The 16,183-nt window shown below is 42.2% G+C and overlaps 1 protein-coding gene across 12 annotated transcripts in view; it reads left to right on the top strand.

Moving 5' to 3' along the window:
- The window catches only part of MAP2 (microtubule associated protein 2), a 446,273-nt gene that overhangs the window by 250,709 nt on the left and 179,381 nt on the right, over window positions 1-16,183 (top strand). The window lies entirely within an intron of this gene.

The following is a 16,183-nucleotide window of genomic DNA, read 5'->3' as shown; positions in this document are numbered from 1 at the left end:
CATTACCCGGCACCTTCTTCATCCTCCCAATATATTTGAAAAAGGACTTTTTGTTATCCTTAATCTTGGACGCTAGTCCGAGCTCCATGTCCGCCTTGGCCTTCCTAACAGCTCGCCTACAGGCCCGAGCTGAGGAGGTATACTCCTCTTTGAAGATTTCACCCCCCTTCCACCGGGCGTACGCCGCCTTTTTGGCAAGCAGGCAGTCCCGGATTTCAAATCCCAAATAGTCAGTTGCTCTATTTCTACCCCAAAAAGAATTATTTCTGACCTACTTGTCACGGCACTGTAGACTTTTCTTTTAGCTCCCCCAGGCTCCCCTTTCCCGAGGCCTTGAATAACAGAGTTTGAAACATAGGCCTGACTTTAAGAAGACACAGCCCATTTCCTGTAATGTGTGTGTGTACCTAAAGTTAGGCATATGATAAAGTACTTTGATGAATTAGGACTTTTAATATGAGTTTGGGCACTGGACTCTGATGCATGGCTGATGCCCAACTCTCACTAGTTTATATGCTTACAGTAAAGCTTGGGCTGCCCCAGTCACTAGTTTTTAGATCCAAGTTCTATTTACATTTCATGGATGTGCGCACTTGAATGCAAGGCAATGGGCACCAGCTGCTAACACTGAATCATAGAATCATAGAAAAATAAAGCTGGAAGGAACTTCAGGAGGTCATCTAGTCCAAATCCAGCTCAAGGCAGGAAAAGAGCTGCTGTGACACTAAGTGCTTAATGTAGTAAACTTTAACAGTTGGCCCCAGTGGTTTAGAAGTCCAGGACCAGACAAGCTTAGTAAAGTATTTGATTACGGAGTCAGCTGTAGAATTTGCTGGATATATATCTACTGCAGGTAAGAGACAATCTTCATCAGAAGTTCATCTTAGTAGCACAGATGGTAGTACAAGATGAGGAGCTATTGAATTTTAAAGAACTTTAGACAATAAAACTAGTGAAAATTTTTCTGAATTGCAGTGACTGTTTTGTGTTATATAATAGGAAAATAATGAGTGCTTAATAGCAAGTAGTACTGAATAGTAAAAATGTGTGTCACTTATTCACAAGATAAAAGGGAAAAAAAATTTTCCCGGTCTGGTAGTTCCTGGTCATTTCAAACTTTGTGATGGATGTAATTTTTATTTTTTGACAAAGTAAAAACAAATCTAAACTCTGTAAAGAAAAAACACTTCTGATGTCTTTATATTCCTACAACTTTAATAAGGACATAAAAGTGTGTTTGTTGTGGGTAGGCAGGCCTCAACTTGACTTCAACTAGTCACTTGGAAGCTTATTTATATGTTTGCTAAATTTGGCTCTATGGCTTATGGAGTTAGCCAGTGGTGTTCAACCTCCAATCTATGGGCTGAATATGACCTGGAGAGCCATGTCATCTGGTCCATGGGGCTCCCTACAGGTCTGGAAATTTGGCATCTGGAGAACAAAGACAAAAGTAATTGCTGTGACAGAACCCAGAATCACAGCAGCTAACATACCCACTGTCCCCCAGCGCCAGATTTCCAGACCTGTAGGGAGCCCCATGGGCAAATGACACAGCCCCATACACCAAATCATGCTGGCACATGGGGCTGGGACAGTGCACAGGGCATCCACGAGCAGATCTGGCTCAAGGGTTCTTCTCCATGGACTGGCTCTACGTCCCTCATCTGACTCATGGAGTCAGGCGGGTTGAGTACCACTGGCTTTAGTTATTAAACACTGAACTTTCAGTGTCACAGAAACTGCATACTTTTAAAATAAACAGCAAGCTAAGAACAAATCTATGGCATTAGAGAAAATCTTTTAAATGAGGGAGGACCGAATTCTACCTGCTTACAGATTTGGTACTCTCCCAGAATTTGGGGAATAGCAGCGGAAAATGTGGTCCAGAGAGTTAGTCAGAGGTAGTATGAACTTTAGAAAGTAAAGGTAGGCAGGAATTTTTCAAAAAAAAAATGTTATCAATTCATTCAAACCAAACCAGTTTGAGAGAATGTAATTTCTACCATATGTTCCAAAAAAAAAAAAAAAAAAAAAATTAGGGGCAAAAAAATCAAAATTGTAATAATAGCCTAATCTGACATAATCACTCAACATGATAAAATTCTGTTTTTCTGGGAAAAAAAATCTTTTTATTTAGAAAAAAGAGAGTTACAGAAAAAGGAAAAAAAAGAGCCACAATACTGTGTTTCAAAATCTTGACAAATCTTCTGGACTGGGAAAACTATTTCATACCCACCTCTGTTAGTGACAACATATAAGTGTCAATATAATTTACAGGATGAGCAGGTCAGAGGGAGGTGTGGCAGGAAAAGAATCACTTTATGAGGAATGTAGGAAGAGGGTATATGCACGTATAAAATACATGAAGCCTCTGACACTTTATATAAAATATTAAGTCCTTTCAGTGCTTTTTCCATTATAATCATCCCCTACAATTCCCCCAGTGCATGCACAGACTCAAGCAAACATCTTTACCTCTGAATGTCACTTATGCAGTTAGTGCTGAAAAGCTTGAAATTGACCTAGCTTTAAAATAACTAATAGCTCTGCTGATTCTGAAATATGTATCCATTCATCAACATTTAAATACCAGTTTCAGTGATACTTTAGAAATGAGAGAGAGGAATTAGGATAGCAACTTTCTATTGGACAACCTAACAGCAGTAAACCTGTGCCAGTAGGTTTATCTGTGGATGCACTGTTCTTCCTATCTTCCAAGCAAGAAGAATTCTGAAATAAACAAGGTTTTTTTAAGAGGACAGAGCAGACAGGCAGGGTAGATTAATTACAGGATGTTCATCCAAGTACCCATCAAAACAAAACACAGCTGGTAAGTCTAATCGTAGTTACCAGCTGTGAGAGTATCTTTCCAAGCCAGTTATTGTGGTGGCAGTGATGCTGAGGTTAGTACTGATTAATGCGAGACACTTCTACAGGCAGCCGTAGCCTGTGTGGAATCTTGGTTCAGCAATGACATATGGCTGCAACTCTTTGGATCCATGATGCCTCAAGGAGTTAATGGTGGAGGGAATGGAGGAGGTATGAGTGTCCACTGTGGATTAGGTTGCAGATTAGTGTGGCTTTCTCATGACAGAAGGCCACACTATACAAAAGGCCAGGTTAGGGCCTCCTACAGACATTCAGGCTAAATACAGAGGTTCAAAAAGCCCCCGGTGGAAGTGCTCTATCACACTTTACTTTCACTTAAAGCACTATAAGTTAGAATGTGAGCAAACTGAACACACACTTACTGTTCAGTGTGTGTCAGGGAGGGAGGGAGGCTTAAAGTCTGCCTGCACTGGCAAATGGGGGGGCTCTTGTATGCCTCCCATGAGGCTTCCAGAGTGGCCCCTCTCCCCAGCCCTACCCCACTCTAGCTGGTGACTATCAGCGGTAGCTGGGGGAGGAGATACCTTGGGCCCCTTACCCACCCTGGCCAGACACCCACTTTCCCACCCCCCACCGCCCCGTCAGCTGCAGCTCATAGCTGGCCAGAGGACGGAGGCAGGGCTGGGATCAGAGGCTGTCACTGTCTCAGGTCAGTGACAGCCCAGTGCTCAGGCAAAGTGAATGAGGTCTGCCCAATGCTAGAGCTCAGTCCTGGGCAATGCCACCTGAGATGGCAGCGATCATGTGCTAAGTTAACCTTCAATGCGATCTGGCATAGATATTTCATAAAGTGCTCTATGAACAGAAAGTGCTTAAGTTTCATAGTTTCATAGTTAGGGGTTGGAAGGGACCTTACAAATCATTGGGTCCAGCCCCCCTACACTTGGGCAGGAAAGACTGCTGGGATCAGATGACCCCAGCAAGATGGGCATCAAGATGCTCTTTGAAGGTTGCCCAGGTGGATGACTGTACCACCTCTGAGGAGAGCCTGTTCCAAACCCTCAGTACTCAACTTGTAAAGAAGGTTTTTCCTTATGTCTAGCCTGAAGCAATCCTCATTCAGCTTGTGCCCATTATTTCTTGTCACAATATCTCATCCATAGACTATTTCTTAGTCTAATATCTCATCCATCAATGGTTAACTGAGAGCATGAGTCAGCATTTTAAGGTATTCTAAGAGCTGTGAATGTCTCTTCAGTTACAACGTTAGAGCATTTCCTGCATGCTTAAAGCACAATGGGTGTAATATCTGTACATAGCCCATTTTCTCCTGGGAGAGTTGCTGCTCCCATGGGTTTACACCATGGGTTTACAGAAGTTCATGCTTTTTTCCCAGAGTAAAAATGGCTGCTCCGGGCTAAAAATAACCTGGGAACAACTGGGGTTAAATCACTTCCTGGAGAGTTTTTTTCCTGGGAGAGCAAATATCTGTACGTGCTGACAGCACAGACTGCCATGGACAGTCTGGGTTAGTCAATCAGGGCTACCCTATGTACTGCTGCCACCTGTTGCCAGGCAGATTAAAAGATCCTGCATAGCACAATGAGATGTGTGCATGGGGCCTTGTCGCCTGGCTGCACAATGTCAGGACTGCAAGCTCTCAACTCTTCAGGGCCTCAGCATTCAAACATCTGTACACATGGCTCAGGGCAAGTTTTTCTACCATGAAACAAACCTGAGAAAATTCCCCAGATTATTTGAATGTGTGTACACAGCCCAAGTGAATAATCAAGTCTGCTCCGATATGCTGTAATTACAGTGCATTGGAAAAGCCTACAGACACATCTACAGGCACCCTAGAAGTCCCTGTAAGAATTCAGAGGAAGGTGGGCTCAGAGATTCAAGAACTGTTGGGTTTTTTTTGCCTGCTTGGACAGAAGTTGCCTATCTTTTTTTCATTCCCATAGCATCACTTACAGAGTTGGGGTGACAGCTGTGGTGACACTGAAATTCACGAGATTTTTGGCAACAGTATCTGGGAAATCTTCTGGAAGTCAGAGTTTCTGGCCATGTCTGAGATTAGGCAAATATCATTCCGATCTGCTAGCACTAGGTCACTGAGAGAATAGTAAGAGGGGATGATGAAGGAAGACATATGGGCACCAGAGTAATGAAGTAGTTTGGAGGATCAACTTAAGGCCGCATCTGAGTTCTGGTCACCAGGTGACCTGCTTCTACCAGCTAGGTTTTAGCAGAGTAGGGGTTGAGATGCTGAGTGTGCAGCTGATATTTCAGTAGCTCTTTCTGTTTCACCTGATGCATAAGGGGCCTGCTGGTTAGCACTGAAAAGTAAGTTGTTGCTAGCTTGTGGTGTAACTCATTAACAAATGTTATCAAAATGTTCCTCTGCTTTTTCCACAAAGCACGAATCGGATGGAAGTTAAGAAAAATGTTAATTAAGGTGTGAGTTTCTGGCAGCAATAAGCAAATTGTTTCATATGGGGCAATCCACCCAGTTTAGCTTCCACTTATGAGGTAGTGTGGAAACACAAAACACTTACTGTATGTCATTGAAGTGTAGTACATGCCCCCCTCGCCAGCTTCTTTTTTTTAACTTGATATAATCTATTTTGCTGTCCACTCCCTTAGATGCCCTCAAGAATGTTATTGGCAATACTCTTCATCTCCTATCTTTTTTAAGTTGGATGCCTTTTGTGTTGTCATCTCAATTACAGTTGCATCAGTGCAGGTCCCTTTTTTGAATGCTGTTAGCACTGCTGCCATGCAGTTTGCATTGGTGCAACTCAACCTGTTTTCACACTTTAAATGCAACTTGGGGCAAGAGACAAAATACAGGCAGTTGATTTCTGGAAAAAAAATAGACATTACTGAAGGTGGCTCCCCTATACCCTTGAAGATTACAAACTCAACACAAGAACTAAGTTTCTTTAGTAGACAATGTAGTATTGAGAATTCTTCTCTGAATAAAATTTGCATAATGTAAAATCAGGAAAAGACTGTCTTCTTTTAGTATATGAGGTTGCAATTGGTGAACACTGTGCATGATAGGCAATTATTGGCTTAATCTATCTGTTGAAGTAGGGAATTGGGAACAAGGAGATCTTGGTTTCATCCTTAGCTCAGGCAGTATCTCCCTGTGCATTCAAGGGTAAGTCACTTAGCCTCTCTCAATTTACTTGTATGTAAAATGGGGATTATATCATTTTATCAGAATCATCTTGTAAGACTGTAATTAATTAATGTTTTTAAATTGCTGCAAGATCCTGATGACTAAAATCACCCTATAGACATACAACATATTTTTACCTTGTCTTATTTGACATTTGTGTCATGGCTCTGAAATATTGTTCTCTGTCAGGTATACAGTGTGCTAATAAGAGAACTCCTCCCTTTAAAGTAGGTTCATAAAAATCTCTTCAGAAAAAAAACAATGGTTTAGAAAAGGATTCTGAACTGAGGGAAGGAAGCCAAGTCAAGGCATATTCTTTGTTTCCCCTCTAAAATAATCTTGCCTCTTCTCTTTTCTCATCTCTTTTCTCCCAGATGCAGAAGGAGCCCTCCCCATCTGCTGAGAACATGTAAAAAATAACGAGAGGCTTCTCCCACAATCTCCCTTGAGAGTCTCCTGCTACTGGACCACTCCCCACAGCAATTATATCTAACACCAGGCATTTGATATGGTTATACTGGAATTACAAAAATGAATGTAGAGTGGGGGATACTGTTACCTGAGATAGCTTTAAAGGAGCTGCTCAGTTAATGGAAGCAGGCTAGCTCTAGCAGTATGGCTCTTAGTGAGTGCATCTACACAAGACACTTATTGCGGAATTGACTAACTAGCTGCACAGTAAATGTCTCATATCTATACATGCAGTGCTATTAGGGAAGAGTAAACTAATTAATTCTGCAGTGGGATAGTACTTGTAAATACAAGTACTATCCTGCTGCCGAGTTTTTTACTCCACAACACCGCACGTGTAGACACTGACATGGCTGGCTGGGGCCCGAGGGTACTTCAGTGCGGGGGCTGCCTGCTGGCTAGTCCCATACTGGAGCACCATCATGCCCCAGCCAGCCCCTGTGCAGCACCTTGAGCTTGGTCAGAGAAGCCCCAGGCTAGCAGGCTGATCCCTGGGCCCCCCTGCCAGCTGGGCCTGCTCCAACCTGGCTCAATGTGCTGTGTTCTCAGGTGCACATTTAAATACAGCACCCAGGAAGCAATAAATTCCAGGCCAAACTCCTCCAGAATGTATTAGTTTGAATTAATTTCATGTGTGGATGGTCCCTGTGTGAGGTAATGTAATCTACTTCTTTACTGTTTGATGCTGGTCTTGTGAAGCACCAGCTCACTATTACTTCCTTGTATAAGGCAGAGGGAAGACCCAAGAGCAGCAGGAAAGGAAAAAATGCATCTTAGACTTGTCAAGGGAGAAGGTGGTTGATTTCCTGTTAAATGGGAAGTAAGACAGGAAGTGGTTCTGCTCTGAAATTTGGTTCGTCACAGACCCTTTTTAACACAGCTCCCCATACTGATATCCCTAAATTTATTTGATCTAATCTATTCAACCGCTGTACCCCTATATTAATTACCATGATGTCCAAGTAACTGGCTGCTGTTCTGTTCTGATGGCTTGAAACACCTCAAGGCTGGTCACTATCTTAAAGACTCATGCACATAGATGAAAGACTTTGTCAAGATTTTCTCCGTTGATGATGGTATAACTCACTGTTGAGACAGAGATAGTCCATGCCAACAGCATTGCCACATCGCAGCTTTATGCACCCCAGGATCTCTACTCAACAGTATTCTCAATTTATTACCAATGTTGCATTAACAGTCACAGGGTTATAATATTTCAGAAAATAAACTCAGCCAAAGGTAAGACTTAACTAATGCTTTTTTAAAACTTCTGTAATTGAACACAGTTACAGAAGATGTTTCTTCTCAGTAATTAAAAAAATGAAATATATTCATTCAGTCCTCATGAACTTGTTGGTGCTACAGTTTATTGATACTGGACTCCCTAAAATGAGTCTATGCCTGGAAATGGGAAATACCTACAGCTTCTACTGCCATGAGTTAGGATTTCTGGACCCAAGACTTTCAAGTGGATGACGTCGAGATACGGACAGCTTGGCCTTATAAAGAACAAGAATACTGAGAGTGCTGTTGATAGCCTAGACCATGGGTATGAAACTTACCTGAGGCCCTCATCGTGGAGGCAGCTGCTGTGGCTACCACAGAGATGGTGACTGCAACTGCAGTGGCAGTGAGTCCTGAGGTGTCAAGGGGTCCAGCAGCAGTGGGTCTAGGGCCCAGGGGTGTTGCAGGAGTGGGGGGGCTAGGGACCAATGAGGGTTTGGGCGTGGCTACTTGGCTATGGGCATCCCCCCAACTTCTAGTAGCCTCCTCACACACAGCTCTGGGTCCAAGTATTGAATAAACCCCCCGCACAGCTCCAGGTTACCTGGAGAAGGTAGAAGCAGCATAACTACCACTAGCTGATGCTATTTGGACATAAGCTGGAGACAGCTTGTCTGCCATGGGGGTGGAAGGAAGGAGAAGTGCAGTTCCCTATCATAGAATCAAATAATCATAGAAAATTGGGTTGGAAAGGAGTTCTGGAAGTCATCTAGTCCAGCCCCCTGCTCAAAGCAGGACCATCCCCAACTACGTTATCTCACCCATGGCTTTGTCTAGCTGGGTCTTAAAACCCACCAAGGATCGAGATTCTTCCACCTCACTGGGTAATGTATTCCAGCACTTTACTACCCTCCTAGTGAACCAGTTCTTCCTAATATCTAACCTAAGCTTCCCTTGTTGCAACTTGAGACAATTGCTCATTTATCATCCCTGAGTTGGAGAGCTCACCTTGGAAGTGACTTATTGCTCTCCACCTAGAGATCTAGAATGCTTGTACGCTCTTTTTCTTGCCACATTTTCCAGCACTGGATTTGAATGCCTCTCCCTAGCCATAGTTTCAAGTAATCACCTCCTCACAGAAAAGGGCGTTTAGGTCTGCTGGGCTCCCTTGGACTAAAGAAATCGGCTTGTTTCCACCACTCCTGTTGTGAAGAGGAATTTCCATAGGATCTTCTCTTTCCTGCCTGTGGAGATATAGGGTGCATCTAAAACTGCATGTGTGCAGGGACACACATTTCTTACAAATATGTGCTGCTGCTATTTGTCCCTGGACGTGCCCCTGCACATGTGCCCCAGTGCGTGACAGAGTGACCCGGGTCAGATAGGGAAGGCTGGGGCGAGCACCTGTGCTGGCCCCAGCAGCCTTACCTGGGGTCCTGGGGCCTCCTGGGGCAGCAGCAGTGCTGAGCCAGCTGCTCAGAGCCTGGCTGGAAGCCAGAGCATGGCTCTGGTCAACTAGGTTCCCTTTCTGGCATCACACTCTGCTGCTACCTGTGCCACACCACTTTTTTCAGTGGTGGGTTGGGTTTTTTTGCCATGCTGCAAATTAGCAATGCAGCAAAAGGGTGCCTGTGCACCACGTGCAGTTCACAGTGCCTCAGACTGTGGCACCACAAGCCACACATGCACACTCAATGGGATGCACCCATTCACTCTATATTCATATAGAGACTACCAGTTTTATTGACAACTGAACGTCAAAGCTTCTAAGGGAGAATGGCAAAAATTGCAATCTGCACATGTGCAATAATATTCAGTTAGTTTTGAGGGTCTTATGAAGCCCTTTTCTTAGGCCATGTAGAGATGAAACAAGAAGCGTGTGTGCATGACACTTTAAAGTGGGCTAAATGATTTTGCACTGCTTTAGTGGTGTCAGTGTTTGCACGCATTGGTGGTGTATTGCACATTAATTCCAGCTGCTGTAGGAAAGTTGGCGGTGTAATGCACCTTAAATGACTTGGGGCACAGCAATCTAAAACTCCTTTGAGGAGTTTTAGTTTGCTGCCCCTACAGCCGAGGAGCAAAGCACCAGGCTTTGTGCAGCTCCATGGCTCTGCAGGAAGCCCTGCAGGCAGCCTGGCAGCTGCCCAGGGAATCAGGCTCAACCAAGAAAAGTGGCGAGACTGACACACGCGCACACACACAAACACACACACACACTTTACCCCCTGGAGCCTGGCTGCCTGCCTGAGCTGCATGGGGCCGGTGCTTCCCCTGGACCGCCCAAGATGGGTGCCTGCAAGCAGGTGTTGCCTGGGGGGCCCGCTGCTGCCGTGGAGGGAAACCCCCTCCACCCATAGCCCAGGGACTGCTCTGCCTGCTGGCAGCTTGCCCTCCCCTCCCTGCCGGAGAGGTAGGTAAATCAGTGGGGTGTGTACACAACATAGGGGTTCAGTCAGCCCTAAATTGAAGCAGTGTTTTTTAAAACCCACTGCTTCAGTTTAGGGCCCCTGTTTCATCTGCACACACCCTTAGGGACCAAACTCATATATTAGCATTGGGTAAGTATAATCACACCAAAGAATCCTTTTACATTGTCTATGACCACAAAGAGAGAAAAAACGTATAGTGAACCAAAATGTTCCTTGTTTGCTGATGAACAAAGAAGAAAAATGCCAGCAATTCATTTAACAGGTCTTTTAAGTAATCATAAGAATTTATAGGCACTCATTACATAATAAATTATAGAAATAAAATAGCAGGTGGTATATCTTTCAGACAATGAATTAAAATTCCTTTTGACAGCATCAAGAAAACAGCTTCCAGATCTGTCCTCACTGAGTGACTACAAAGGAAACAAGTTGTAGTTAAAAAGAGGGAATGTTAATGACAGGCCTATATTGCTGCACTCTGCAAAATGTTGCAAGTACCTCAGCACTAATTTTCATCTTAACAATTTATTTTGCTCCTAGTTATACAATTGGATAAACTGTTTGAGCTACCATGAGTAAAAGTCAGACACTATATATTTTCATTTACTTCAGCAGTTATCTGTCTGTCTAACACAGTTAGTGTTTCCCAAAACACAAGCCTCTTTGGCTCCTAGTAGGTCTGTTTAAGCAAGCTGTGAAAATATTGATGTATTCATATTTTTACCTTTTGCCTTTTCCTTGTCTTTCTTCATTTTAATTCTTTTCTCCTCTCTCATCAGTGCCGCTAATGTAGCTAAGTTACTTCCTGCCAAGACAATGAGAACCATTCCCTCTGAAGCCAGCATTACTGACACTGCTAACCTTGATTTCCATAAATGATTGAACAGTTACTGTATAATTTAGGCTGCAGACATCCAGGATCTTCCAATGCTTAGAGAACTTTTAATCTTTCATGTTGCAACCTAATAGTAGCAACCAAGACTGGCACAATGTTCTTTACCTTTTATTCAGATTAGTAGCAGCAATGCCAACATGTCTTTTATGAATCAGTAGACTTTACTTGTGCTTTTTGTGCCATGAATTTGCCACGGATTATTTTAGTGTAAAGGAGATTTCTGTAGGCTGTACCCTTTCCCTGTCATTGCACAAGTAGTGCTGCTTAACTGTTGGGAATTAAAACATGTTAGAGTTAATCCAGTCATTCATAATGCAGAAGTAATTTAATAGCTTTTACAATAAATAGATTTGTGTTGGCAAGTGTTGTTCTGCTTGTTTTGGGTGTTAGAGCTTTGCTGAGATTAGCTGGATAGGGAATATTTCCCAATGGTGTTAACAACTCAGCCCGCAGTGCTGGTAGAAAGCAAAAGTGCACTGAATTATGTGCACCTCATAACTGATTAAAGTTGTAGTGCAAATGTGTGACAATGGTTTCATTGTAGATCTGTTTATTTCTCAGGTTGGATTGCACTTGGGACTGATCTTTAGTTCAAAAGTAGAACTATCTGGCTCCAAGCCTGTCCAAATCTCAGGGCCAAATCCTCATCTGCTATTAATCTGTGCAGCTTCATTGGCTTCAGCTGAACCTTGAAAATTTATGCTAGTATGATCTGCCTTCCAGATATCCATCTCTTCCTGAAACTCTCTCTCCAAATCAGCACCATTTGAAATTCAGATAGATTTTACCTTTGTTTTGGAGTAATTTGAAAATCTAACTAAAACTAAAAGCAAATAGTGCAGTTCCTCAGGTATAGAAAGGTTCTTACATTCTTTTTGAAAATTAAGATTTTTATCTGGGCCTAAACCCTGCTACTGTTAGAGGGAGGGGGGAAATAAAATACTATAGGGAAAAGATTTAAAGAATGCTTCGATGTTAACAGATATGGGCCATATGCAGACTCTCATATGGGTTAAACTGGTTCAAATCTCTAACACAACTGAAGTTCAGTACACATAAATCACTTTCAAAATGGAAAAAACCAGTTTAAGATAAACCTGGTTGGATGTAGAATTAGACTTAACTGATTTAAGTTAAATCAGTTTATTGAACTTCTGTCCCAGTTCCCCTCCAGATTCAAGTTAACTTTCAATTCCCCCTCATCCCCTGATGCTTTGCACCTTCACAGGGCCAGCAGGCTAGCCTTGGCCCAAGCTGTCTGCTCCAGCTGAGCAGAGAGGCATGCTCTAGGGCACCCCAGTTTCTGGACTGAGCCACTGCAGGCATGTGGCTACATTTCTAGAATCAAAAGTGAATGTCTATTCATTTGCTTATCAGTTAATTTTAGACTAATCTGCGAAGAATTAATCAATTCAGACTTAGACTTTTTGAATGTTGGTACCTAACCTTGCAGGCTAATGTTTCTAAGGTATTGTTGGGCAAAATACTTAAAAATAATTGGTGGCAATCAAATTTTTTTTTTTGGTTACTGGTATTGTTTAAACTCTGCAGGCATAATATATGAAATGACAAGGCCCTTCATCAGAAAGGTTTGCTGTCTTAATTCAAAATCTGGAAAGCATCTTAGTGAAGTTACTGCAGCTATGCAAGAGTGAAAAGGTCCATCTTCTTAGAATAGCTTGCCCACAATAGGGTCTAAATCAAATAGAGAGTTCCATGAGCAATGATAGCACACTGTGTTTCCAAGAGGAGAAAGGGAAATGGTGGACAGATTCTGAAGGTTTCATATTTTTTGGATACCAGCTAGTTATAATGATTTTTTTTTCCTGCACCAGTCTCTGTCTAAAACTGCAGGAAAGGATAGGGGCTCTTTTTATTGAATGCATGCTTAAATTATAGGAAATAAATACAAAAGTTGTTAGTTTTATGAAATCTATTGATCATATTTTAATGTGTTATATAAATATGAAAAAGGTTGAGAGGAAGATCCAAGAAGAAGTTTTAAGCCTGATTTTCAAGTGCAAGATGGCCCCTTTACGTCACTTTGATAGTATACAGACAGCTTCAAGTGGCCCACTGTAAAATAGCCTTCCTATAAATGAGAACCAGGCCTTTTATTTACATATTGTAACAGTAACTGTTATAGATCACAAAATGTTTTACAAAGGAAATAGGTATCTTTAACATTATGTTATGCATAGGGAAGCTGAGGCAGAGAGAGGTCAAATTACTTGCCCAGTATCACCAGCAGACCCAGGAAGAGAACTCAGACATCCTGAGCACATCCAGACAAGTGCAGATATGTGGTGCTGCAGACCCATCTGTGGTGCCACATGCTGCACATACAGGCATTTCCTGCGCTGCTACTTTGGAGTTCAGGGGCATTTTTTGACTATGGGAGATCCTGGGGTTAGAAAAAAACCACGCCTAAAAAAAGTTGGTCATTGCCCCATTTTTTTGCAGCAGTTTTTTTTTTTTTATACCAGGAATTCCTGGTATTAAATGTTGGTGCCACATGCAGCATGGTGAATGGTTGCATGTGTGCCGCATGTGGTTTGCAGCTCCTCAAACAGTTTTGAGGTGTGCCCCCTGAGTCCCAATCTAGTGCTCTATTCATGAGGCCAGGCTGACTGATATAAGCACAGTTAAAAAGCCTGATGCTTTTTACACATACAGAAATAACTTGCATGAAAATAAATCCTGTTCTGAGTACTAAAGTAATGTTATTCTGCAAGTGATAAGTGTTCATACTATTTAAAAGAAGTTTTCATTTTCAAGGTTGTGAGCAGATGCAGATTATGAACTATGTAGAGCAAGTCCCCAGCTAGTTCAGATTATCATGACTACACTGATGACTGTGACAAGGTGCATTTCTTGAGGTTCTATTTCATTGTGCTTAAGAGCAAGAAATACAGCTTCTAAAGGAAGACTAGGTGGAGCTTACTTAGGAACTTTCCAGCAACCCTTTTTAGGTTGGAAAATGCTGCTTAGTGTAAACAAAGACTTCTTGTGGGAATTTGCAAGTTACAATGAATCTTCTACTAAGAATGTTTTTCTCACCAAAACAAGAAAGTATGTGTGTGTGGCAGAGGAGGACTTAATTCTTAAGACCAGTTTAAGACATAGTGGGAACGTCTACACACAACTTTTATTTTACTGTGGAGCTGCCTAATTAGCTCTGCAATAGTTTCAGCAGCTACACATGGGGCCCTGTTAGTCCACAGTAAACTAATTAACTCTGCCATAAGTAAATAAAAGTACTATCCTATGGCAGTGTTATTTAGTGCACAGTAGTGCATGTGTAGATGCTGGCAGGTCTGGCTAGGGCACAAGGGTGCTTCAGTGCAGGTGCTGCCTGCCAGCTAGCCCTCACGCTAAAGCACCCTTGTGCCCCAACCAGCCCCTCTGAAACATGTTGAGCAAAGTCAGAGCAGCCTCAGGCAGGCAATCTGACCCCCTCAGTCTCCCTGCCAGCTGGGGCTGCTCTAACATGGCTCAACACACCATGGTCCTGGGCACGTGTGTAAACACGCAATATGCCCCAGATTTTATTGCATTGCATTAATTTCATGTGTAGATGCACCCAGTAAGATCAAGTTCAAGTCCTTTCTCTGGCTTATTTCACACTCTGAACTTGAATTTTATTTTCCACATTCCAGATGATGCCCTAACTTCTGGGCTGTTAGATACTGGCTACTTGGTAGGGGTATCTCTCATTTTATGCAGACATCTTTGAAAGGCCTTAGTTTCATTCCAGTTTACAAAGGGAACATTTCTGAAACTTTCCTGGCATAGAAAACCTGTTGCTCACTTGGCTTTAGCCATAAGTTATAGGTTGGCATATTTTGTACAGTTTAAGAACATTAAAGAGCACATGTCCAACCCCAGCATTACTGGAGAGCATAAAAGTGCTGGCTTATTCATCCAGCAAATCACTGTACATTTTACAGATTTTTCAATGCTTCTGTTTATATCCTTGTCTAAAATGTCTATCCACTGTAAACAACCTTCCCTAGAGATATAGATTCCCCTCCCCCAGATCAGACCACATAGCATTATTTTGCACAGGCAACACATCAGAATGCCTGTCAGGGCTGGAAGTGCTGAATAGGCTCCACTGTCTGTAGCACATTGATCATTCTGCTGAGCCACAGCAAATTTAATTAGTTTATTTTAAAATTCCTCTGCATCCTGTGGGTGGGTAAAATCAATGCAGGCTGGAGCCTCATTTCTACAGAGCTCATTTAATGTAACTAATTACTGCACAGAGGTGAATGGTGTGCTCTACCGAGGGTCTGTGCTGTAGAATGCAGCAGTCACTTGATATTAATTCACTGTCAGAATTTTATGAAACCTTCCTCTTCAAGATGTAATGTTTAGGAAGCAAAACCTGTCAGATGTTTCAGAACAAACCTAAATACAAATTAAACAAATTGGTGAAAAACTGTAATTAACACAGCCTGTTGCCAATAACATGGAGTGCGTATGCACACAAAGCCTACAATAAAGGTATATTATAAGGCTAAATCAAGCACTCAAAAATTAGGAAATGCCTGAGTTGCAGTTACCTTTGCAACCTTCATTCAGCTGCTGGTGCATTTGTTTTGATAATCCTTACTTACCTGATCACATATAATTTTATTTCTACTTTTTCATCATTTTTAACATGGTCCAACCAACTTATATCTCTCTACTTTCATTCTTGGAAATGGCTGACATCTTTTGCTGAATCTTAAAAAAAGAAAGAAAGAATAACCTAAGATAGACATCTGGCCTGGAAGATTTGAATGTAAAAGGCTGAAATTGGGCAATATTTTAAGCAGTTGAAGTCTGGATTAATAATGGGAAGTGCTGGGAACTATAGGTATGGACACCTCTACCCATAATGTACAAAGTAGGTGTTCAAATGTACATATGGCAGTTCAGTAGCTAATGCCACTGGTGAGCAGTGAGAACTTTGGTTCCCAGCTACCTGTTGTACTTTTAAAAATCTCCTTTCTGTCCTTTACTCAAAGATATAGCTAAGAGAATAAAGGAAAGGTATCTATGATAAAGGTGCACTTGTGGTCCTTTAAACCTGCTAATTATCATGGAGCCAAAGCATTTCTTCAAATAAGTAAAAGGGTGTTCAGGGAGTACTAC

This window comes from Gavialis gangeticus, unplaced genomic scaffold (genome assembly GCF_001723915.1).
Source record: "Gavialis gangeticus isolate Ggan-Ray unplaced genomic scaffold, GavGan_comp1, whole genome shotgun sequence".
In the NCBI taxonomy this organism is placed as follows: Eukaryota; Metazoa; Chordata; order Crocodylia; family Gavialidae; genus Gavialis; species Gavialis gangeticus.
The sequence above is the reverse complement of the archived record's forward strand: the minus strand, read 5'-3'. Positions and strand labels throughout refer to the sequence as shown.